General features: G+C 44.3%; 1 long non-coding RNA gene across 1 annotated transcript in view; it reads right to left on the reverse strand.

Annotated features, from left to right (window-relative positions):
• LOC107317511 (uncharacterized) overlaps positions 1 to 25,228 on the reverse strand; it is a 38,106-nt gene extending 12,878 nt beyond the window's left edge. The window contains exons 1-7 of the long non-coding RNA XR_014932770.1: positions 24,078 to 25,228; positions 12,276 to 12,335; positions 10,448 to 10,731; positions 6,825 to 7,012; positions 5,005 to 5,136; positions 3,904 to 4,122; positions 1,535 to 1,617 (exon numbers count right to left, since the gene is read on the reverse strand). This is a non-coding gene — a long non-coding RNA (uncharacterized LOC107317511). The remainder of the gene's footprint in view (positions 1 to 1,534; positions 1,618 to 3,903; positions 4,123 to 5,004; positions 5,137 to 6,824; positions 7,013 to 10,447; positions 10,732 to 12,275; positions 12,336 to 24,077) is intronic.
• Positions 25,229 to 26,992: the final 1,764 nt, after the last annotated feature.

Genomic DNA, 26,992 nt, shown 5'->3' on the forward strand with positions numbered 1-26,992 from the left:
AAACTTTTCAATTAAGCTTCAGATCAGGCCACAGTACTGAGACAGCTTTAACGAGGGTGAGTAATGACCTTGTGCTGCACGTGATTTCTGGCACACCATCAGTTTTAATTCTTCTTGATCTTACTGTAACCCTTTGATACTTTGGATCAAGGGTTCTCTTGAAATGCTTTAAGCACACTGTAGGACTTTCAGGGACTGTTCTGACATGGTTTCTATCCTACTTGTCTCAATGTAGCCAGGCTGTCACCTGTAAGTTCTCCATATAAATTCAAATTGCCAAAGATTAAAAGGCAGCTGAAAATCTGGCCTGTGCACAGAACCGGGGAAATTTGGTATAGGTCCCCAGAGTGACTGAACCTAAGGAGAATTCTGCTGCAAGAGCAAGGTAGCTCCTTTGATGTGCCATGCCCAAGTAGAGCAATGCTATGATTAGAACAGAAAGCTACATTATGCTGGAGTAGTGAATTTAATAAGAACTACTAGAGAGAGACTTCCAGAAATTTAGACTTCCCAGTTAATACCTATCTTTACATTGCATATAGATCAAACTATAACTCTGTGGTTTAAAACACAGTGTTAGAACCCTCAACCAGTAACGCCAATGGTTAGAAATATCAGACATCAACAGGACAAATATTCCTTAAATTAAAGGATATTTGGACACAGATCCAATTCCAAACCTAGCAGCTGGGACTAATTTCCAAGCAGGCTTTGTCTGCTTGAAGCAGATAAGCCCTAGTATTTTCAAGGTGCTCCTTAGGTCTTGGACTCTGATGGATGTGGATTCCCCCAGAGAGCCACAACATTCTCCCGACTCATGGGCAGAACCAGCAACTCAGCCATCAAGGAGACGGAATAAGAATGAGAATGCAGCCTCCACCTCACAGGTAGGCGTGATGGAGAAATCACCATTTAGCCTGTGGCCTTGCTTTGTCCCATCAAGGCACCCAACACAGGGACCGTGCTTGCTGAGCTTTTGCCAGAGATGCTTGGTCATCCCCAGATCTCTTCTCCTGGCCAACAGGGCATGTGCTAGGCTGTTAGCCACAGCAGCTGATTTATGCTGGGCTGCTGACAAGGCCTAAAAGGATTGCCTATGAAGAGCAAAGGAACAACATATTTTACAGTTCCTCTCCTGCTATACTTTAGATAGTCAACCCTAAAAGCAACGGACTGAGCTACTTAAAAGTAATAACTCTGTGTACCTTTTAGTTGGGATTTTTTATTCTTTACTATTTTTGAACCTCTTCTTATATGAAGCATGAGGGGGGTTATCTGGAAGGGTATCAGAGAAATCCTTATGTTTTATTGCAGTTGGATAGCACTAGCACAGAACTAGAAAAGCTTTAAAACTTGCTATCAATCATTTGATGTATGCAGGAGGTAATCTTTACTGATACGCCTCTAGTAACCAACTGGAATGGTTTGTCTTTCATTCTGCCCTTTACAGGAGGCCTCTTTCACTGCACCTGAATGGTGGTAACACTGAACAAACCTCATTTCCTAAATCAAGCTTATTGGATAACGTACTCACTTTTTCATATGTTGTAGCCGGCAGAAAACATTCATCTGACACTGTCTTGGCTACAAGAATAGAGCAGCAGTACTGTATGCGTCCTATAATAGCAACACAGGAAAGAGATGAGGGAACTCAACAGATTTCACTCCAGACAAAATTATTGTCACTACATCAGGATTGAATTCTTTGTTAACCCAACACTGTCACACCTATTAGCATGAAAGAAGGCAGAGGTCATTTAGCACTACACTACTTACTGCACGCTGGAAGCAAATCTTCCAGCTCTTGCAAGTGTTAAAGCTGGAAAAAGCAAATTGCAGCCGCATGCCGTGTTCCCATCTCAGGTCCTCCAGGCAGCAATTATAAAAACCAGTTGTGTTATCACTACATTTCGAAGTCAGAGTACTACCACACTGATGTGTGGCTCTAAACCCAGCAGAGCTTGATCCATTAAGCACATAAAGGGGCCTGTGTGCCACAGGAGTCTGGCCTGAGCAGAGGACAGAAACCACAAACTTCCAAATTCAAATCCTGTGTTTCTTCCGCTGTTTGACCAACACTTCAGAACACATCCATACATTTTAAATTTCTCACTCTAATAGGAATACATAGAAATGCTCCTTTCAGAGGTGTAGCATTGATTAATAAGCTTGTCACTGAGGATGGAAACTGCTACCTAAAGTGTTAAGCACTGTTAAATAATGAAATACCATTCTGTGAATTCTGGTGGAATCCAGAGAACTTCACCAAAATATATTGGTCTCATTTGCATATATACTCTATCTGACAACAGCAACCAAGCTGGTGAAAGTTAATTCAAACGTTTGTTATGCTCCGTAACTGCAGAAAAAAATTAAGGAGAAAACTCTGATTCACAAGGAAAAATTGTGCCTGCTAAAAAATCCTTAATTTCTCACATAGAGAGTACAAACTAATATTTCTTTCATCAAATTTGCACATGCCTCAGTGATATTTAGCTTAATAACTGTGAGGAGAAGGAAGAGCATTGACGAAGTTAAAGCACAGAAAAGCATTCTGCAGAAAAATGCCTAATGCTTTCCATTTCAGCCACATATCCTTGCTCAGGTTTCTTGGCAAACTAGAAAATGTCTGGTTTAGGCACTTCTAGCCCAGTTTTTCTGTGATACACCTCCAATACCAAATCACCAGTGTGAATCGCTGTGGACCACCTGAGACTTTCCTGCCATGGAGCCATAAGCACTCGTTCTGGATTCTCAGAGGACATGTTATGGTTTTCCTCAAATAAAACAACTTGACAAATTTCTGTATTTCTGGATCATATAATTCCTTCTGTGAAGAGTTCCTGTAGCAGTTTGGGATTAGAAGTTAGGTCTTTCAACTTTCATTTGTATGCCTTTGTTATAAAAACCCATTTTCTCTTCATCAGTTTTGTACACAAAATAAAAACAGACGGGCAAGCCTGGAAGCTTCCAGGACTTCCAGAGCAGAGGCCACTGAGTCTGTAGACTAGCAAATGTCTCAGGAATGCAGGATACATCCCTGACACTGGATTACTCTGTGTCAAGGTAAATAATTTTACTCCACAGATTTTTCCCTTTCAGGAACAACGCTGCCTCTTAATTTCTGTTGGTGCTTCATCACCTAGAGCAGTGGGGTTCAGGTGACCCCAGATGATGGAATATATGCAATGATGGCTTTCTCTCAGCTTCTTCTAACAAACCATTTGGGGATGGAAAAATTTATATCTCTTCCCGTTACATTGCCATGGAAAGTAAAAAGCAAACAAAAAATAGTGGAAAAAAAGCAAGAGGCATCATTTCCTAATATATTTGTGTGGGTTCATTTCACCAAGGGATGTACTATACCTCTGCCATGAGTTGCTGGAAATGTGAGGAAGCTGTGAAACACGATGTTCTTATGCTTACCAAGAATCACCAGCCCTTCGCCTTTAACAGAAGATCTGTAGCCTAAATAGGCAGCTTTAAGAGCTCTCCTGACTCAGTTGCAATCAAGATACCATCTCCTTAAATAAGCATTTGTACTCCCAGCGATTTTAGGAGATGAATTACTGATCTTATTACCATGGTAAATACCCTTGAGGCAATGCACAGGCCAACAGAATATTGCTTTCTGCTGGTACAGTACCCATTTCCAGGAGAACTCTGGGAGTATTCCTAGCCATATGGTAATAATAAAAGATTTGCTTAGTGTGTATTTGCCAGAAAGTCCCATTTGCAGAAGTGGCTTTTAAATCTTTGACACTGTTCATGGGAAACAGCTTGTCAGCTATGAAAATATTCCTACCAGCTCCTGTGTATCAGCCTTACCAGTGGGTGCAGGGATCTGCAGGTGGCACTGCGCAGGATCAAGTGGAGAGTTTCCAGCTAACAAAATGACATTACCTGGATGAGCAGAAGCAGTTCTTCTCCACTGGCAGAGCAGCTCATGGCCTTCTTTGATGACAGTCCATTGCTCTCCCATTGCTCTGCATCCCAGCAGCCAGCGGGAGACGGTGAGGGCTGGGGAGCTGCAGTGGGTGGGAGGACGTTTATTTATCACTGAGCCTTCATCTGGTCAGCAGGAGAAGTTGATAAAAACTGCTGCCTCCAGGGTTGTGTTCTCTTTGGGAATAAGGAAAAGGTGAAGCTGGCTAAGGTCAGTGCACAGGAGGCTCTGCTGAAGGTGGGAGCACGTTGGCCATGAATTACCAAGCATCATCTGGTGTCATAGATAAGCAGAACGGGTAAGAGACTAGGCAGGCTCTACAATAAGGGATGGATTTAATTAACAATTGCTCAGAGGGAGCAGACCGTAGCATTTTGGCACGAGGACATCATACATCTGACAGTTACTTAAAGAGACAGGGAGCACCCTATTATAAAAAAATATATTACTCCTCAACGTGTTTTAAAAATTACAGGAGAAACACTAACAGATTGCATTACCCCCTCTCTGCAGGGCCACCAGGCACAACAGCACTGAGCTCTCAGTAGGTATTCTGCACAAGGGCCTATTTAAAAACACTGGTCCAAATTTGGTTCCAACGGCACAACTCTGCTGAAGTTAGGCGCTTATGCAGATGTAACCAAATGCAGATGTTGATCCATATTAACTGAACTATTAAATACATCAATCTTACCCAACCATCTGACGACTTGTCCCATTCTCCTATATTTCCCAAAAGTTTATATAAATTCAGCTAGCTGACGATTTGCAAGCTTCTGGGTAAGCCTCTTTTCGTCATTTCTTGGGTTTCAGTTTTGGTTTTTTTCCCCCCATCTCTCTTTTTAAATGACTGTTTTAACATTAAGTGAATCTTGTAAATATTTTGAAAGCTAAAGGTGAACATTACTGTACAATTCTGGCTGTTTCTCCATTCAGACAGAAAAAAAAAGAAAAAAAAAAAAAAAAAGAAACAGCAAAAATGATAAACCATTAGAGTTCTCCTATATTTTTTGACATCCCCATACTCAAAACAATGCATTGAGTCACCAGCGCCCTACCCAGTGGGTCTGCAGTCACACAGGTGACTGATGAGCATGCAGCCACGTCCCCCAGGTGTCAGCACGGCTTCAGTCAATGGATTTCCTCCTGTGGAGCTGAGCATGGACACACCACTGCTAAAATGGGAATGCCTGGAAAATAGAAAAGTACATCCCTTAACACATATGCCCTCGTAACACTCTCTGTTCTTCACTCACCTGAGTGCAGCACTGCCCAGTCATTGCAAACAGTCAATGGAGGGAATATTATTTACTGACCAATCTACAGGAAAAGGGTTTCATGCAGTTCAGAGGCTCCCTGCCAGCAATGCATCTGAAGATCTATTATACTCGAGCAGCTTTGAGCCCTCAGAGCGCCGTGTACTTTGGGCCTTTTCACTGACGACAAGACCCACCACAGTACCTTTGCTCTTTCCCAAACTCATCCATTTATTAGAGCCCATCCTGCAGGAGCAGATTGCTTTTTCTGAATCACAGTTAAAAATCAGTGTTGTAAATTGTACTCTTAAAAAAAAAAAAAAAAAAAGAAAGAAAGAAAGAAAGAAAAAGAGGCCACAGCAAAAGTGTGACCTGAATGCATAAGAATTTTTTGAATGAATGGAGCCCTTAATATTTCATTTTGCCTAATGAAGTAAGGCACGAATGTAAAAGGATTACTATTCCTGTAACATTAAATTCACACACACAAAGTGTAATTCATGGAACCTGGCTTTAATTTTTTTCATATAAATAATTAATGCTGCATTTAAAGCACGTTAAAATGTTTTATTTCTTAATCAGATAATTTGACTGAGAAACAAAGATGCCTTTATGTCCCTTTTCCTTGACTAGAGTTACTGTAATAAAAGTTCCCCTCTAGCTTTGGCCTTCACTCTCCGGTTTGCTGCTGCCAATTAGTTTTCTAAAGTCACTATTTTACAAAACGCTTCTCACTTTTAAAAAAATGTAATTGAATGTCTGCACATCACAGAGTTTCTTGTGTTCAGACACGGGGTGTTAAACATTCCTTCGGTTGACTCGGGTCAGCTTTAAAAAATCTCAGACGCTGAAACTTGAGAAGCGGTCGTGTGCTACAGTGTTTTCTCCACATCCTGTTAAGTATTAAGCGGTTATTTAAAATAGAGTTGTTATACTCAGCAGCTGACTTAAAGTGCTCGATATAGTTTACAAGACGATTAATTAAATGAAAGCATTGCATGTGATGCACATGTATTTCCATAATCATTCACATTGGCCTATAGTTGCCCTTTAATTTTCATACTAATTAAAGTAACACATTGATCTGCAAATTGTAAATGGCTGCATTTCTCTGTAGATGTTAACACTGATGTAAGCTGAATGGCGAATAAAAAACTCCAAGAATTAAGCAGTGTTTTTTGACTCTGATCCATTCAAGTTTCTCTACTCATTCCATCACTGGACCACATCCATATTTTAACAAGACCGTGTGGTTTTTTTTCCTGAGTTTTCAGCCCCATATTGTTCCAAGGTACAGTGAGCTTATTTTTTGTATTGTGGTGTCTAGCTAGCTGGGTTCCATCTGATAAAACAGAGCAGTTAGGCAGGAGTTGTAGTTACATATTTAGTTTTTAAAGTGGTAAAGGGACTGAGGTTTGTAATCTGATGGGCAGAAATAAAGGAAACCAAAATGTGCAGCTATTTCACCAGTAGTACTGCCTCTTAATTACATCTGACCCATTATCCTCCTTGATTCTTGGTCAAACCTTGACACGGCTGACTTGGGATCTGCGATGCAAAACAGAGGGATGCATTTTCAGGTCATGTCAAGGCAAGGGGAAATTACTCCCTAAAACGCTTACCAGGACTTGGAAGAGAGAAGCAGCAGATACGATTATCCCGCTGCTCACACAGCTGCTGGCATTTCAATTTGGCACACATCTGACAGGGACCACAGCATCCACCTCGAGCAGCCCTTAGCACAAAACGGGCATACGGTAATTGCTATTGAATGAGAAGTAACCACGGACTGTAGGCATATGAAAGACACCTAAAAAAAAATTGTCAAAAAAACCTTCTGTCAGGGTCAACAGCTCAAAAATTAACAACTAATCACTCCTTCCAGTGTGTCCTCCATCTAATTGCTTCCATGATGAGGTGGCTTCTCTTTTTTTTTTTTCTTTCAGAAATGAGCATTATAAAAGATTTCTTTTTAATTTAAAATGAAAAATTCCTCAATTCCCAGGTGACCTATCCAAGAGAAATAATAATAAGCACTCGATTGCTCAGAGAGCATCAGCTCTCACACATATTACAAGGCTGAGCGTTCATGCTCTCTTACAGCCCCGGCCCCACTCCCTTCCCGCAGTGTGTCCTATCTCCAGATCCTAACTTGGCTCAGCCCAAGATGTTATTTGTTAAAATTAACTTTCAGATCAGGCTGGAGTCAGCGTTCTTGGCAAGGAGGAAAGGAATGAAAACTGCAAGGGAGGGAGCAGCTTCGGGTGGTGGAAAAGGGAAGCTGCAGCCCAGAGTAGGGATTTTTGGGGCAGGGATCACAGCACAGCAGTGCTGTGGCTGGGCACAGGCAGCATAGCCATGTTCACACCTAGCCGTGCCCAGTGTCCTTGGGCCCTTCTCACCAGCCTGCCCCTGGCTCCCCACACTGCAGCGCTGAGCCCCATTCCACCCCAAAGGGATACCCTGAGGAGCTGCTTTGTGATAACCCATGTGTCCTGCACAACATCCCATGTGCATCTGCTTCAAGATGCAGAAGCGCTTGTGGCTTTGTGCTTTTTCATAGCAAAAGTCTTCTGAAATTTGGTTGGTGACACTGAACTGCCAAAGTCATGCTGAGGGAAGACTGATAGGATACAGTAATAATGCAAGGCTCTTTTTTCCCATCATAAACCAAATCTCCTATACATTTCTGGAAGATTAATTTAGATTTGGGGGAATTCTGAGTGAAGCACTGGAAAAGAGAATAAATGCATGACTAGTTTCTACCTGACCTTAGCTACTACATCAGCCACCACTGCTCCAGCACACTGATATATGGAAATGTGCATATGCTTCAGCTTAATTACCTAGGGACTCTACAAAAAAAAAGCTCTAACATATCTTCATTGAAAATGTAGCTTTTCTGAGAGCCAGGCAATGGTGCTATAAATCCACTGACAAATTAACCATGTATTTTATCAGAAAATAAGATATCTCCAAGCTACATGGACAGAGCCCTACTTGCCTTAAGTGACACATGTAAACCATGTAAGATACAGAGCTATGCAGCAGTCAGGGTTTGTTGGGTATTTTAACTTCAATTTTGCATTTTGAAGTTTAACCTCCAAATTTACTGTGAGAACCAAGGGATTACCAAGAAAACATAACCTAAAAGCAAAGGACCTCAAAAGGTTCTGACTCAAGTGACACAAATGGATGTGGCACTGGCTATGTTTCAAGCAGGAACTCCAGCTGAACCTTCAGCCTGGGCATAGAGCTCCTACCTCCTTGCATACTTTTCCCTCCTTCCGTTTGCACTCTCCAACTAAATAGAGGACCTTCCCTCCCTCCACCAGCACCCACAGAGGTTGCCACAGATGGGCAGCAGCTGGGTGCTTTCCCTGCAGGCAGGGACAAACTGAGCACAGCACATCCTGAGCAAGGCCGGGGCTGGGAGGCACAGCCAGGACCTGACTGGCTGCTGGGTGAGGTGCTGACACCAAAGCTGGAGGCCTGGGAAGTCTTTCATCTCTCCACAATCAGCTTTTTTACACAGCTTCATGACAGCTGGTTATGATGAGCAAATTAAAACTAATTTCAAAGTTACTCTTGGGCACAATTGTCAGGCTTTCCTTCAGGAAACTCTCTAAACAAGTGCTTAACTTTAAGCAGATGCCTAAATCCCAGTGAACACAGGAGGATTTATACACCTGCTTTAGCGCTTTGCAGCGCAGGGATGGCCCCCAGCAAGTGGTGTGTCACATCCCTGTGGTCCCAATGTCCAGGTGGCTTATTCTCTTCCAGGTTGAAGTGCCAGCACCCAGCCAGCTCCAGGACCACAGCTCCATGAACCAGGTTTTTACTTCAGTGCACATCCTGCTTTTCTGCAAACCTGCACAACCCTGCAGGCAGCTCTTCTGCTAATGAGCTGCAGCGCGGAAACTCGAGCACAAGAGCTGTCTAGGAGGGCTCAGTCACAAATTGCCACTCTCGATAGCAATGCTGTTCTTTCAAGCCACAGAGAGCACATCAGAACTACTTCTTGAAGTTGTAGCTTGGCCTTTCCTCCCCGTTTTATTCTTAAGAAGACTGTCAATACAGTCTCAGTGTGCCTGGAAAGCACAAGGAGAGCTGGTACTGGAGACTTCTCCAGTGAAGTGGGGGCACGTTGGTGGTAATCTCCCTTTCACTGGATACAGATGAGCCAGCTTAGAAGCAAAATTAGCATGCTGAGAAAAGCACTTCTCAACCTAGAGTAACGACTGCAGAGCTGGTGGGAGGGGAAAGGAAAGGGAAGGCTGGCACTTTGACAAGCAGCATGAAGCATTTTCTTGAGCATTAAAACTCACCTACATAAGACACTAAGATATAAGGAATGAGATCAGCTGAAAAAAAAAAGCAAGAATATTCAGTGAAAAAACTTCTATGTTTAATAAGCTTCAATTCATTCTTCTTACTTAATTGGAAAGCAAAACCAGAGTTTTCATTTCTCTATCTCTTTCTCTGTTGGAAAGAGGAGGATGGGAAAGGAAGCAGAAAAGGAAAGGGTCACCGCTAAGCTTTCTGAGGTCTTTCCTTTTGATACTGTGACTTGTTTTCGATATATATTTTTTTAATTACTTATTTTAACTAAAATAAAAGAGCACTTGTTTTGGTTAAAAAACCAAACTGGCTCTAAGGAAGACAAACTCTGTGGTACTATGCTTACATATTAAAGAGGGCACAAAGAAGTCAAAAATGCACCAACAGACCAGCATAGGTCAGACCCATGAAAAAAAGAGAAAAGATTTTTAACAATCTTTCAGCCCTCTCTTTATTAGACCTTAATTAAATCAATGGGTCAAAGCAACAGAGGAAAAAAATGGTTCAGCTGGGGGACACTAATCAACCCTTTTTTGTGGGCTGAAAGATCTGTTGAGCAAGAACTAAGCTTTAAGTCAGCATCTGCCTCATGTAACACATAAGCATAGGCATTATGTTGTAAGAAAAAAATATTTATAGGACTATCTTTTCTTGAAAATATAAAACGACTTTTAAAAGGAAACACTGCTAATAACCATATGGTAAGCCAGTGAGCATGCTTGAATGAGGAAAACTGGGCAGATCTTTAGGTTTTGTTCTCAAACGCCATCCTTGCACACGCTATTTTAGAGAACTCAGAGCTAACTCACTTGTGAGGACATGCAAACACAAAAATACCATCCGTGTTACTCGCAGCATACGTACAGCATGCTCACCCAGCAGGAGCCTCGCAGTGAGGCCTTACCAGCACAGTGCAGGCACGTCTGTCCATCCCAGCATGAGCCCACGGGAAGGAAACATGACTCAGCACCAAAGTTTTCTTCCATCACTTCTGGATGTGGAGGAAGTCAGCTGCACTGTAGCGGCTCTGGGTGCACCTCTGTCCCCTGTGCCTGGGCTGTAGCTGGAGACAGGCAACTCCTACTTCTCGTCCTTCTCCTGTGCTTTGTGCAGAACAGGGGGAACTTCAATTTCTCTCATTCTTACTCTAAATAGAGAGCCAAGATCCAGCAAGCTCCTGTTACAGTCCTGTAAAAGAAAAAGCAGATGTGTTGCCTTCCTTATCTATCCCATGCTTGGAAGCAATCTTGCATCCGAAAGACGACATCATAGATTTTGACCAAAATGCACATCTGCAGGTATAACTCTTCATGTGTACAACAACCACCAATGAACAAATCCAACACTCAGCATTTATCTATACAATGGCCACATATAATATCCCAAGCTAAGTGTTAACAATTGCACACCTTCAGATACTCTAGGCAGTGGGACTGAAGCACTGCAGAGGGACTTTCCCTCTCAGGAACCCAAGGAACATGTGAAGCAGAATTGCTGTACCACAAATGGTGCAAGAAACATGATGGTGTCTCCAGCTCCGCTCACAGCTCCATGCAGCTTTCATGGCAGAAAATGTCAGGGAAATAAATATCACTACATTACTACACAATGCTTTGCCTTATTATAATATTGTCTCTGCTGCTGAAAATACTGTTGCAGAAGGAAGTTAACATTAGCTAGGCACTGGGTGGGATTCCCTTCCTGGAAAACATGTTCTCAACAGGAAACCCAAACACAGTGCTAGACAGTTATCTTAAGTAGATTTAAATAATTAAATCCAAAATTCTCCAACCACTTACTGTTTCAAATTTATTTCTTTAATAACAAGCTTGTTTCAGAAACACACTGGATTAGGGTTTCATTTATTCAAAATTTAAGGTCTGTCCCACTTTGAGTGTTATTTTAAGTATTTAAGGGAATTTTTGTGCTTGAGAAAACGAAGAGATTGTTGCATTATAAATTAATTTCCTCTGCTATTGCACAGGCCATGCACAGTGCAGCTGTGAAAGCGCTGCAAGAGCCCCAGTAGTGTCCTCAAGCCCAGCCTATACAGAGCAGCCCGATTTCTCACACACAGAGATGCTGGTGCTGTCTTACAGCTTCAGCTAGGACTACTTCCCAAACAGCGACCTCGACTGTGCCAAACAAAGGGAGTGTTTGGAGACACTGAGAAGCACCCACCAGGGACGTGGCCACTAAGAGCCATTGCTGTGCCTAGGGGCCGAGCCTCAGAGTGCTGCATTCTGTGGCATGAGCAGCTTGGCTACAGGTGCTGCCTCATACAGATGGGTTCGGTGCTGCTTGCCTTTTGCACAAACAATTTCACAAACAAGCAAGTTTCTTATATGTTCTTCCTCACCTCCAGGCATTCATATTCTTTTTAAGTACAGGAACGTTAATTAGATTTTGACCGCAGACCCCGGATTTGACTTACCCTGACAGGGTTTCCATTAGTGTAATCTGTAGGGGAATTCACTGTTTTAACATCTGTGCGCCTAAGGCCTATCTCACATTTACTGCTGTAGTCTGAAAAGCCTCCCTTGTACGGCTGTGTGTTTCTTCATGCTCCCAATTTCACAGAAGTCATTTCAGCACCAAACGGTAATTAGCAAAGGGATGGGCCTCGGCTGACATGAATGCAATTTATTGTTTTCCACAAGGCCCTGAACCAAGCAAACAAAGAAGGCAGTCTTGCTGTCTGGCATTTTATTAACTTGTATTGTGCGACGTACCTTACTGAAGGGAGATCTCCGAGTAAATTCAGCAGCCGGTATGCCGTAACATGCGTGCTTCTGAAGAATATTAATTTCAGTTCAATTAGACAAGTTTTGCGGGACCTCAGCCTCTAAAATAGGACAGCCACTTTTATAATTATCTTCTGCATTAACTTTATCACCACCCGACTTTTTACATAAATGCAACCTTTCATCTTTAAAATGCCAACACTTCTTCAATTTTGGCAACCGTACAGCATTGCTAATTATTTGCTCATTATGTGTGGTTAACTGATGAATCATTAATAAATGAATGAATGGCTAATATATTTTTATGGTAATTGGAGATATAACTGATTGCAGACTTCCTTTGCTTCTCAAAACTGCCCTGAATGAGCAGTAGCTGCTTAATTGTTTACAGATGATATTTATGCCACTGATGAGCTCTTCCATCCCCGTGGCTCAGGAGAGGTAAGCCCTCCCTGTGCCTACGCTCTCCTTCCCCACAGCCTCTCAGAGGATGGGTGCACACACCTATATGGGGAGGGCCTCCCACCAGCTCCCCATGATGGCCGCGAGCAGGAGAACCAACACGACTGCACTCACTGTCAGCATTTCCAAGCAATACCCGATCAGAAAATGGAAATCACACCCTTCTGGAAACGTACCCCAGCAGGCTGGGTGTCTGAGGTGAGAACCGCAGATGGGGCTGAGAAATCAGGCCCCAGTGACATTTTGTTTTAACTCCATACCGCGCATTACAGTAAATGGCTTATATAACCTCTCGCTGCCAGTGCGCAGTTAATGAATTCAGAGATAATTGCTGGGTTGATTTCTTTCTTTCTTTCTCTTTTTAATAACCTATATTTCCATAAATCATTCCTAGGGTATATGGTTTCAAAACACAGCATTTAAACCTGCTTGACAATTCAAATTGAAAAGAAAAGATAGTATGATGGCCAAACAAGGCTCCTTTAGTTATGCACACACATCCCGAAGATTGAGTTAAAAATGCAAAGGAGATTACCAATTCTTAATTATAATTATTTAACCAGGTGGGTAGTTTCTCTAATGAACATTTCTATGAAAACAGAATAACTAATGATGGTCTTAAAGAAGTCTTTGTCTTCCCGTGTACTAATGATCGCATTTCTAAATATGCAGGAAGGCCCCCATGTACATTGCTAATGATAAGTAATTAAGCACCAGGCATCAAAAGCTATAGAAAAGGGTCACAGTCATGCAACAGAAAATTAAAAATGCAATAAAATAAGTTGTATGGAAAGATTAAATTTCTGGCTTCTGCAGGCCTGGCTATAAAGAAATCTTTTCCCCCTCCAGTATAAATGAGGGCTGCCGTGGGGTATCAAAACAAAATCTTCTAGGCACTTTCATTAGGTTTTACTTGCCTCTGCTCTTGAACTCCTATTAAAAAGAAGCGAGCCACACACCATTTAAAAAAGGCACTATATTCAGTAAAGCTGCAGTTTCTCTTAACGCTTATGAGAAATCATGATGGTTGAGATTATGACTCTCAACTACCTCCTCTGAAGCATTTCAGAACTTCTGATGAAAGAAAACAAGAACATGTTAAAAATGAAGCCTGATTTTGCTGTTATTTTTTTAATCTGTAGCTCCATGCACAAAGGGCCATGGTCGACCCAAGGCAGACTCAGACCTCAGGCTCCCAAAAAGCTGACTTGAGCCTTTGTCTGTGGTACAGCAGCTGAACCAAAACCACGTTTGTTCACCAAGCATTAACGGCAGTCTTCAAATAAAAAAGAAATGGGCTTTCTTTAGTAGTAAAGAATGAGCGCCCTGTGCTGGCATCCTTCAGGCCTCCCCACCACTGCTCATCCCTCTGCTCCCAGGCCTAATTTTCTGCAGCTGTTGTTCATGGTTCTACCAAACGACAATACTGGTAGAAAGGAAATAATTCACTAGTATCATTTCTCAACAGAAGTAGAATTCATCTTTTCAAAATGTTGTGAGAGACCAGCAGAGCTCACATGGTAGGAGATGCAGCACAGCAGCAGCCCGCCCGGCACCGATCCCACGTGCCCACCCACCTCACAGCATGGCCATCTCCACCCACCTGCTGAGGCCCAGCCGCAGCCCTTCCAGCTCCCTCATCACATTCCACCACACTTCTCCAAACAGGATTTGTTGGCTTGGTGTCAGACTTAACCAACAGGTTAGGTTAAAACACATGCAGTCCACTGCTTAGAGCCAATGGACACCTCAGCCATAACTGCAAACAGTGCCACGACATTTGAAATCAACGAGTGTCTGGCATTTTCAGCCTTCCAATGCTTCCTTTTGAAAACAGTTTTATGTCTGTTTTCCCTTCACACCAGTATGTCCATCCTGCCTGCTGCCCAGCCACAGCTAGGTCACTCTCACGAAGCACCGCTACCATGAGACCATTCAGGGCAGGGCAGCACACACCAACCATACAGCCCAGTCTCCAAGTTTACGGGCAGCACAGCCCAGCTTGTCTGTTCAAGCTGTTTCATTTTGTCTACAGCCAAAAATAAAATAACCTGAAATACAGCCTTGACAGTGAGCCACTGTGATCCAGGCTCTGCCAAGCTCCACCCTGCACCAAGCACACATCCACCTTCTGGAGTGTACTACCCTACACAGGGGCATCCAGAAGGGACATCCCCAAAAGATGCTGCTGCTGCTGGACCTACCACTGCCCCACGGGGCCAGGACTGCCAGCAAGGATGAGTCCCTGATGCCACGTGGGAACAGGCCGGCTGCTGCAGGGGTCTGGAGGAAAGGGTACGAGTGTCTGCACTACTGCTGGCAGCTGCTGGAACACAGGATGGATCGGAAAAGTGAGCATTGAATTACAGTTATCTTCAATTAAAAAAATGTTTATCTTTGAAAGCGCGTATCTGTTACTGACAAGCTCTGAAAACCACCACTCCAAGCCTGTCAGTAAAACCAAATGTTAAATGGAAAATATTTGCCAGGATTTAAAATTAGACCTACACATTACTTACAGATGTTTCAATGAAAAACACTTGAAACTCAACCACAGAGTAATAAACCCCACAATGGTGTATTTTTTTTATACTTCAAGTTAATTTTTATTATATAAGTAGCCATACGAAGAAGCCATTGCATACTGCTTAAATTAAATGTGGAGGAATGAAATCAGCAGTATCCCTTTACAGCATATGGTCCAGCAAATCAAATTACAAAGCTTTCCACATCTCATTAACTGCAATGAGTACAGTGAGATTTCTAATAAGTCACTTCTTTTTCATGTGAGAGGTGAGCAGTGACTTATTGTGAGTATTCTCACAGGATGACCCTTGTGCTGAAATTAAGAACTAATCTAAAATGGGAAAGGTCATTTGGTCAAGTCTGATCATAACATTTCCTCGTTATTGTTTTAGTTGGCATTGAAGCACATGCTTTCCCGGTGCACCAGCTGAAAAATGCCTTTGATAATTTCACTGACAGCGAGTAACCCACACACTGCCATTTAATGAGTTTGGGCAGGATTAGCTGACAATAAAGAATACAGTATAAATGTTTTTATAGGATGAATTTTTCAGCAGGAAAATTTCATACAGGCGCAGTTAACTAATTTATTTGCATTTACTACCAAGATGCCAGCCTGAGCACCGCACCAGTGAGCGCTTGCCATCCCCATCCGGACAGCAGCTGCCCCAGCCACAGCCCCATGCCCCAGGACCTGCCCCAGCTCACAGCCCACCTGTAATGGTGGCTCCGGTTGCAGCGGGTGCGCCAAGGCAAGAGCTGTGTTCAAACACTCGCTTCCTCCTCTGCACAGAAAATCAAATCATCCTGCAGTTGCTTGTCATGTGGCTTTGCTTTATGTGGATTCCTGATTTAGTGGCAGATCTGGTCCAGGAACTGAGGCGTTCCTGGCTCCCCATCCCAGGCTCAAATCTCCGATCTGAATCCAATCTCCCTTCCGCCATCAGCCTAAAATTGTTTGCTATAGGATATGTTGACCATAAAAATACAGCATAGTGCACAATGAGAGAAACATCTCAAGACAGTGGAAAAGAGAAAACTCAGCCAGGCCAGCTGAAGCACTTGGGAGGAAAATCAACAGGCTGTTTTTAGCAATTACGAAGTTGTTGGCTGATCTGATGTAGCTGGGCAGGAAATTCCATAGTTTTTGGAAACCATTGACAAAAAGGTTCTGGCACTTCCAGTCTTTGTTCTGTGCTTCAACAAGAGTTAATACGCTGTGCCCAAGCAGCTCAGGATGCAAAGAAAAATGGGGGAAGATGTACAAATAGGTTTGGAGATGCGTCCTCTTCAGCTGTAGAAGAAAAATTCTGTGACTGATTCAAAACCTCCCACCGCACTGTGCTAATGGTGGGGCAGGAACGCCATCATTCTGCCAGGATGTTTCACTTGGTTATTAACCCCGTGGAAAATTTTGGAGGACTATAAACCAATCCTCAAAGGATGGATTTCTTATTTGGTCTAAAAACATTGCCTAACTTTTGTGCAGCCACTACTGAGAAGTCTGAAACCAAGCTACTGTTTAGATTAATTTAATTCCCCCTTAATGTTCATTAAATACTAAGCTGTTATTTTAGAGTATCTCAAAAAGAGTTACAAGCGTGATTTTTTGGAAAACAGTGTTGGAGTGCAAAACTCACAGCGCAGGGGACGTTCACATTGTTTTCTCTGGGCTATTTTAAGCACCTAACATTGAAAACATTCAGAAATACTGAAGTCTTCAGGCCAGCACGGACCTGCACCCACCCCAGGAAAAAGGGGAGGTGGGTGGGAGCACCTCTATCAGATGGCAGATGGCCACCGGTTTGCTTTGATCAGGGGCTGCGCCCCAGGTCGGGGGCAACAAGAAGTGCAGAAGGAGATGGATGACGGGCAGCGGGAGGCTGTACCAGTCCACCATCCTGCGAAGTCAGTTTGTGCTTCCCACCTCCAACTGCACCAGCCAAGCACTGTCCTCACCAAGCTTTCCAAAACACCATCTATTTTGGCTGCTTTTTTTATGGGTATTGTTTTGTTGGCTTTTTCTTTCTTTTTTATTCTTATATTTTTTTTTTAATTCCATCTGAAACTTAGGGAGAGGTGGGAAAACTTTAAAAGCACGAGTTGGAGTGGCGAGACTCAGACTGCAGAATGCCTGAAACAACAATCTTTTGGCAAACACAGACAACTCTCACATTTCTTGCTAGAATTAACTTTTGACCTCTGTACCTCAGACAGTCAGAGTTTCAAAACAGAAAAGCAGTTCTGCATGGTGTGCATTAAATTACTGCAGTTCTCACATGCATACAGTTGGTTAATGATATATACATATAAAGGCCAGAATAGACAATGTGCTTTAGAAAAACTTGATCTGCTTTGCCACAGTAAATTAAGCAGAACACAACACAGAATTTACTAAATAAAAGCTTCACATCTTCCTTTGTGCAACAGTTGTGTTGCCCAGAGTAAAGCCCTTCTGCACCCCAGTTACATGCCACGCCTTGCATCTGCTGAACATCCACAGCAGAACAAGGGCAGCAATGATGCCCCAACTGCAGGCCCTCAGAGAAAAAGGATCTCATTTAAGAAGCCATTTGCCCCTCTCCACTGAATTCATCTAATGTAGTTGATGGGACCTAGATACTACATTTATCCATTACTGACATTCTGGGAGTATGGGCAAAAAAGGGAAAAAGCCAAAGAGGTGATAGACTTGAGCACAGCACTCCTGCCTCCATTGGTTCAGGAGGGAATCATTTCTGAAACACAGGGAACACCATGTGAACCTGCAGCTCTCACTCTGGGCTCCGTGGAGGCCCAAGGCATGTGGCATGGATGCCAGGTCACCCTCCGGGGCTCATCAAAGCCACAGCTGAGCAAAGCTATCATTTTCCAAACCCCAAATGTAGGCAATTGCTATTAGCATTTCCATGCATGTTTTACTTTAAATAGTTGCTGGCTGCTCATCCTTCCCGTAGCTGAAAATTACCTACCTACCTAAACGCATACACTTGTTATATGCCTGCATATATTTGTTTTAAAATAGCTTATGCATATATAGCACAGACAGACAAAAGTTCCCCGACGCTTCTTCCTGGAGGGGCAGTAAGACAGAAATATTTAAGATGATTCAACACTGGACGGCTCGGCAGATGCATCCAGCATGGTGCAAGACATTAACGTCTGCTGACTCATCATCTGAGCTAATTCCTGCCTGGCTCGTGTTCCCGTCATCTAAGCAGCAATTTAGTACTTGGTAAATTTTCTCTCATCAGGAGTAAATGTTATCACAGACTTGTGATTATGTGCTATTTGAAACTGGTGGAGCTAAAGCCATGTGTGATAATAAAAGGTAACTGTTTACCTTTGAAGCTGATATCTGTGGCCTTTGCTGTGCTCTGCAGGAAATTGGGCCAGAGAGTGGCCGCTCGAGCTGTGCTGACACCCCTCACCAGGGCGTTAAAACAAGGAGGGCCATGCCACGTGCAGAAGTTGAAACAAGCTGGCGGCACCTTTATAGGCTTGTTTTCCCCTACTGTGAGAAGCTGAACACAATAAAAAACTCAGTAAGGAAAAAGCTCCCCTACTATTTCACACCATTGCTGCCTAGCAATTGTACATGGTCTTGGGGGTACAACCAGGCCACAGCCACTGTCACGTCCACACCTGGGATGGTTCATCCCAGCAGCCCTGCAGACAATGATGAACAGCCCACAGGAGACAGAATTTTGCGTGCTCCAAGGGCCACTTCTTCAGCAGAGAGAAGCTGGGATGTAGTTTCACACCAAGTGCAGAAAAAGGAGCCACTGGGGCCATCAACCTGCCCACACCCAGTGGCAGGCGCTCCAGCCAACAGGAGCTCCTCATCTGAGAAAGAGGAAAAGGCATAAATATGGAATACCAACTAAAGGGATTTCGTGTTTGTAACACACGTTATTAACACACCGTTAGCTTTCACAACTCATTTTCAGGGGATTATAACCATTCTTCACAGAAATGGCCAGGGAGATGAGAAGTATCGACATTTTTGCCTGCTTTTCCTTATTCTTCCTTTTCCTCCCAAACAATCCACATTGGAATTCATAAATAAAGACATATGCACATTTGGAGCATGTTCAGATCAATTATCCCACATCATTTTTTTGGAGCTGAGAAGAAGGTATATTGCCTAAACACTAATGCCTATGGATCTTTAATATTAATGTGATGCTCAAAAGATAATTACTTCTCATGAACCGGAATGAGTCTGGCCAAAAAGGCTGAGCACGTCCAAAATTCAGTTGACTTCAGTGCAGCTAGTTCTGGTTGAGGCTTTTTCTCCCCCACTGGACACACTGCCAGATGTAATAGAAATAAGCCCCACTGGAATTGTCTGAGGATACGTATCATATTCTGATTGGTACCAGATTTGCAGATTATTGGAGGGTAATTTACTAAAAAACAAAAGTCTCTTAAAATACCATTATGGTCCTGACACAACCCCCATGAAGTCCTGAGGCAGACCCTCAGATGGAAGTACACCTCTTGCCCGGGCACAGGATCCCAGGGGGAAGCAAGAGGAAACCGCTTACTGCAACTCCTACCCCATGCAACAAAATGCTGGAGCCAATGGGGCTTCTGGAGAAAGAAAAAATGATTAGGTTTGGATTGAACTAAAACCTAGGAGCAGCAGATCTGTGGCTGTACTTTTTAAGTGTAACCTGTAGAGAACAGCAGAGCTCAAAGCCAGAATGAATGATGGTTTCCTGCATCTACTTATAACTTTACAGATGGACAAGTGTTTTGGTCTCCATCTCATGGCAATGGAAGGGGACAGCCCTGGCACACTTGCTCTTCAAGGGGACACTGAGCTCAGTGGATTCAACCCTGCACATGGCTCCTTGTCAAGGGAAATCTTTGCAGAAAGCTGCCCAAAACAGGACTGGGAAGCAGTGAAAGGAGCTCCTCAGCAGCCCAGCTCTGCCCTTGCTCCTCCATCCCGCTGCAGATGAGTCATGTATGGAGCCGGAAAGGAAATAAATGCAAACACATGGCAGTCAAAATGGCTTTCACAGAAAAGAAAACACAAGGCTGCAGCTGATGCTGGTGCGCAGCACGGAGCTGCTCCCTTATGGGATGGGCACTGCTCAGCGCACAGCTCTGTGCAGCTGTCTGCAGCAGTACAGGGACTTACGAATGTTTCCTGACTTGCCAGAGCTGTGTGCCAAGCTGGGCTGAATACCTCATCTCTCCATAGCTGGGTTTCAAATGTTTGAATTACGTAGTCCTGCTTAACCCAAGACAGGCTGGGAGAGGGAAAAAAGGGCAAAACTACAGGTGAAAGGCGGCGCTGGATACTAGAAGCATCCAGCTAACTTCTCATATTAAACACAAATATACACTTCAACACATAGGCTGCAAATTCAAATCTGGCAACCTATGCTTATCCTGTGTCCCTTCTACTCGACCTTCCTTTACGAGTATTGTGTAACAGTCTTTAATGGCACGACCATGCTCTCACCTATCCACAGCAGCTTCCTGTAAAACGAGGCAGCAGCTCACACCAGCTGTGATGGAGCAGCAGCTGAGATCCTGCTGCAGGAGCTCTGCTTCCTTGGCTTTAGTCCAGGCTGGTCTTGCTCCTCTCAGGCAGCACCCCTGCAGCTTCTGCTGCTCTAACTGCAGTGTAAAACACCCACACAACACCTCCACACCTTTGTCTCTCTGTAGTCTGACAGCACCTCCCCAAGAAAACTGTACTTCCAATAAAGGCTCACAACATCCGATGGAACAATGGACAGAAAGTTATCTCTCTTGGCAATCTCTCTACTTCCTTCCCAAACTGATGGCACTTCTTACAAATCATGCAGATACGGCAGTTTCCTGAAACATCCCAGCAGTTTGGTGTCCAAGCAATACTGCCCAACATAACGACTTTTACCAGACTCCTTTACAGCCGCAGACTGGATTGTGCCACGTCTTGTTCATTTCACCACACAGAAAAACCTTCCCATAAACAATGGTTGTCTCTTGCTGTGACACGAGTCCGAAGTTGGATAAAACACAATTAAAGATACTCGCAGAATGGGGCCTCAACTCAAAGTTCCTGAAAGAGAACAAATTTCAACCCACTAAGACCAACACTTCAAAACTGAGAGGAATTCAGGACTTATCCCCACAAACACTTCCCATTTGCACAGCATATTCAGGGATCTTAGGCTCTCGTTTTGCAACGCATTGCAGGTGTGAGGGTGTAAGAGCAGCCAGTCCCGGTGTGCTTTGTTAGCATGAGGCAAGGCGCTCTGCTCAGCTTTTGCATAATGACTCAGCCACGATTTTAAGTATTCAATTCTACTTGCATGACTTTTTAAAATTCTCAGCAATATAATTATACTGATGGGAATGCAGAAAGATAATTGCTTTTAGAGAAAAGTTTCTCTTTTGTTTCACATTCATCTGGCTTCCGTAAATAGAACAAGAGACCTTGAACAGCAGCAATATACATCCGTGTGTCTCTAGCTATTTATTTACAAAGCTAGACTTTGACAAATGTAATTTGTTCAATAAAATTAAAAAGGATGCACGATAATTCATTTAGACAAAAAAGGCTTGAAAAGGAGCGTCAGTGGGAACGTGCCTCATCACGGGGAGGATCAGCTGACTCCCAAAGAACTGGCAGGTGCTCTCCTTTCGCAGAGCAGCACTGAGGTAGCGCTTCGGAGAGTGAAGGAGTGAGCTAGGAATTGGAGCAATCTTTTATTCAGGCAATAATTATACAAATTAGATCTATGAAAGCCCGAGAATGACTGTGCCTTGAACCCTGTCTGTGTGCACAGAACAATGGAGAAATTAATAATTAAATCTATTACATATGCTCATAACTCAGCACAAAAGATACTTCACTAGCTCAAACAATTCTGCATTTTCATTTGAATAAAGCTTTCACACATTTTTTCTCATTATGTATGTATTATATTTTAAATTTAACAGCTTATTTTGTTGCCTTTATGTCTTGAATTAATAAGGCCACTCGTTAATGCACTAACGTTGAATAGCATTAGCATGCTTTACAGTCATTACTTGAGGGGAAGGGGGGGAAATCCCTGGTTTTCCAGCGCCAAAATCAATTTGCCCATAACTTCCTGTCTCTCATAACCTCTGCAAGCATAACTCAAAACTTAGTGCTGCTTTCCTACAACAGGACTTGTTTATACATTCTGGCTGTGGGCAGGACAGGATCTGAAAATCAGGCTACGCTGTAAGTTTGCAGAGACAGCTCAAGAACTGACTGAAATCTTTGCAGCCGGTTAAAGCAATTAGCAGGCCAGATCCGCCAGCCGAATGCTGTTTCCCTTACAAGGAATGATTTAGCCCCAGAAACACAGATGTGGGTTCTGACCCAGGGCTGTTTTCCTGCCAGTGGGGCAGTGCCGAGTGGAGGCAGCCAGGGGCTGGGGCTGGGCTGCAGCCTCACAGCACTAAGGGTGGATGGAAGAGGAGATAGGAGAAAATGCACTGAGGGACCAGGGATGTGAATTACGCCGTTTCCCCCCCAGCCCTGATGCCTGGAGTGAGGCCGTCTCCAGGCCCGCACAGCCTGCAGCCCACGCAGGCCCTCCGAAGGCTGCCAAGTCAAATAACGCTAATTGCATTACAGATCGCGAGCAGAATTCAATGTCCTTTTCAACTAAACCGAAGCCTTTCCATTCCCATTTTGTTTGGGGATTTTAAGCAGCACGCATACTCCCACCACCAAGCAGGATATTGGGTTTGGAAAGGGGTGGCGGGTGCCTGTTCAGAGACCAAAAACAGATCTGTAAGCTTGAGAAACCAGAGAGGGAGGTAGAAGGAGGGTTACAGACTGACAGCTGTGGAAACAGCCACCTTGGCAGAGCTGGTACCCCTGTGAGCGTGGCCCAGGGGCAGCAGGAGCCCAGTGTAGGCCAGTGATGCTCACAGGGCCTGGCCATGGTGGGGCATTGCACCATCTGCGCCTGGCACAGGCCCACCAGACCAACACTGACACCACCCAGCCCTGACGCACTCTGCAGCCATTGGAATGCTTCTGTTATCTGCAGCTCCAAGAAGAAATGAACTCTCCTGACAAATCTCCCACTGTCCTTTTGCATGGGAAGACTCCTGAAAAGCCCTTCAAGGACTGCCAGACTCACTCTGCCAGCTACAACGTACCGCACATCTGCAACACAGCATCCCTGCCCTCTGTGTTTCTGCCCAACGGAGACGTTCCACCCCATGCCTACTTACACAGAAGGGTTATCACTGCTCCTTCATACAACACCATGCAGCTCAGAGGAGCAGTGAGAGGCCAAGAGCTATGCCAAAAAGCTTTGGGAAAACAGTGTCAACGTGCTCCTTTAAGCATCATTGCAACAAACTCGGCGTGCAGCTGGGAGATAAAGCACAGCACTTTAAATTCCCAAACTAATCAATAGGGAGAGCCGAGCGTGCAATCCATTTTCTGAGAAGGGCAACCTCTTAAGGTTAATTCTTCATTCATATAAATACAACACCAGGGTGGTTACTTAAAGCGGTCCTTCGTTTTGGTAATTGGGCTCAATTTAGCGCTAAAACCGGCCGCAGAAAGGCTCCAGAAGGTTCTGCTTAAAACAAGGCGGAAACCCGAACACAAAACGCCAAAGCGACGCCCGCAGTTGCCCCTCGGGGCGGCCGTGCAGGGGGTGATGGGGGGAGCAGCCCCTCAGCGCCGCTCCGTGCGCGCCACCTAGCGCTGAACCACGGCCCGCGGGGACCACAGCGGGCACAGCGCCTCGTTCCCGGAGCCCCCGGTGCCTCCATTTTGCCCTTAATACAGAAACGAAGTACCTTTAACACTGTACGACCGCAGAGAGCCGCTGCTGCGTGCGTTACCCTCGTGTCCAAAGCAGGCCCGGTGGGGAGAGCGGTGCTCAGGGACAGCGCAGCTGTCGTGTGCCACAGGCAAACGGATCGTCCCGTAAACACAGCAAAGCTTCTTTGGGCGGGGGCGGCAGCTCCGGGCACAGACACACACACACACGGGTTCACTCGGGGGTTTAAGAGGAGCCCGCACGGCCCCGCCGTTGCTGCAGGCCGCCATCGGGGTGCAAACGCTTTTGCAGGGGCTGCCGCTGCTGCAGGTGATGGAGCGGCGCCTCGAGGGGCGGCGCGAGGAGGGTCCGGCCTGGGAGCAGCGCGGGATGGACGGTGAGACCGTGGACGTGTGTCCGACAGCAGCCAAGTGAACTGCACGTGTCAAAAGGAAAAAGCAACGCGTGGCTTTCGTCCGCTCCGATAAGGATCGGACGTAGCACCTGTGGGCGCATGAAGACCTGCAGGCGTTGTTCCGTAAGCAGGTGCGATGCTGTAGCACAAGGGTGTATTTACAGCACGCAGGTACTTGGAAGTACGGGGAGGTACTGTGCCTTTTGAACACTGCGTGGCCTGGGCACAGGTGCCCCTGGGCGTGGTTTTGGTAAAACACAAGCCTGAATACATAGAAAAAAAAAAAAAAGTGTCTTGTGAGGGTTTTTTTTTGTATGACCTCAGACCAATATCTTCATGCTTCTGTTGTGCTGGGGCAGAGGAAGATGGTTGCTTTCTTTTCCAAAATCAAACAAAGTTAATGCATCTTCACCCTCGTCACCATTAGAGTTTGGACAGGAGGGATGCTGATCTGGAAATGCAGGTGGGCAGATTCTGCACATTACAATGTTTTCGGTCTCCCCAATCATTCCCACCTGTTGTACACACTCCAGCACAAGGCTATCCTAAGCATATGCTACAGAATAGCCTGAAAAATCTTGCTCCCAGTGGCTACAGATGTCTAAAGGGATCAGATCAACTTTTCTGATTCTTATCCCCTTGATTATTAAAGTGGTTATTACAGCAGACAAATAAAGAATGTATTCATGGCAATTCTTTCTTCTGATCAGTTGAAACCACAGAAGCAAGAATCAGACACGGGAAGAAAAACAGGTGCAATTGCTGCACCACCCTCCCCAGCACTGCAGCACACACAACTGTTTCTGTTCTGATCCATTTCCAAATGAGTTCCAGACGAGTTCCACCTTCCAGGAATTTGCTGCTTGTCTCCCACTTCAGGAGACAGGGCTTATTTGGAGTCTTGGGGAGCAGCATCTTGTGCCTTGATATAGCAACAGCCAGCAGCAGTGGGTTTGAAGCACTTGTAAGCTGTGACCAAATGGAGAGCTGCAGGTACAGAGCTCCCAGACACCCACAGTTGTTCCTTGACCCTTCCCTGCTGTCTGGAGCATGACAGGCGAGTACAAAAATTAAGTTCTGCATGGAGACAAATTTTTGTGTTATTATATTAAAATGCTAGAGGTTAGTACACATTAATTTGAGGCATTAGTCATGCCAAGGTAGAAAGTTACATGGGAGGAAGGCTAGTGAGGAGATGTAGGAGGAGCCCTTCAGCAAGGGTATTTAATGCTTAGCTTTTCCACAGTATTCTTGCATAACTGAAGGCAATTCACCTACACCAACATCCTAGCTCTATTTCCAGGCACCACACTTCTGGTTTAGAAGTGCAATGAAAAGCCTGTTCTCTTAGCCTCACTGTTATTTTAGCATGGTGTTTCAGTATCAAACCACTCCTAATAGGCATTTTCACCAGGCCACGACCCAGCTGTACCTGATGGCCAACAGAAGAGGGGATCCAGCTGAGCTGCTCCCACCCCTGCACAACACATCCTTGCTGGAGCACCAGTAGATCCCTGCCCGGGGCCAGTGCTGAGCCTGCACACAGGCAGCAGGGAAAACGAAAAGATCCTCCCTCAGAACAGATAAATCTCACCTGTGCTTCAATGCCTCATCTCTAATATGGATAAGTACCAGGTTTTCTAATAAAAATATTGCAAAAGATTAAATGGACTCAATTAAATGGCATCCACCAGTAACTGTGTATTATGGCAGCCACATGCTGGCGCTGCTTTCCAATACAGGTTTCCTTTTGATCTGTAGTACTATTGATTTATGTGCCAATAAAGTTATTTACACGCAGTAATACTGACACTTCTTACACCAAATCATCTACAGAGAACAAGAATCCATGCTGCTCCTGATAGGAAAAGAAAGCTCTTACCTGATGGAGAGTCTTCCCTCTAGCAGATGGATGACGATGACAACAAATGCCCAGAGATAGCTAGAAGGATGAAAAGCAAAAGATGCAGGAATGCACTGCATCTATGTTAGTCTGGTTACTTCGTGTGTGGTGGGTGAAATATCCATCTCTGATGAGTAATGACAGGGAAGCTGCTTAAACTTCTCGTTTACGCTGTGTGTCATTGGCCAACTGGAAAATGACTATTCCTAGAAGCAGACACCAATATTCCACAAGTAACCTCTTCTGTGCTTTTCAGTAGACAAGCCTTCACCCACCAGCCAGTTTTGCACAGAAGTTGCATATTCTTCACAGAGAAAGGGGGGATGAGCAAACACTGCTAATAAAACTTACCATTGGATGCATTTCTTACAGTAAGCTGCTGATATGTAGGTTGGTGCAGCTTAGAAGCCAAACTGCAGAACCCGAAGAAACAGTTTAATCCAGATGGATTTCAGAGTGGAATCCTATTGCTGTGGGGTATTTTTTGTTTTTTTATTTGTTTATTTGTGTTGTTTTTTTAAAGTGATGTAGGTTTCTTTGTTGTTTTTTTGTCGTTCCAGTTTCGAGCAGGTGGACAGTTTGTCTTTGTTTTTCACTTATATTGCTTTAACAATGATTCTCAAAGTCTTTAAGA

The sequence above is a fragment of the Coturnix japonica genome, chromosome 11 (assembly GCF_054131305.1).
Source record: "Coturnix japonica strain WE chromosome 11, WE-NBRP24, whole genome shotgun sequence".
NCBI lineage: Eukaryota > Metazoa > Chordata > Aves > Galliformes > Phasianidae > Coturnix > Coturnix japonica.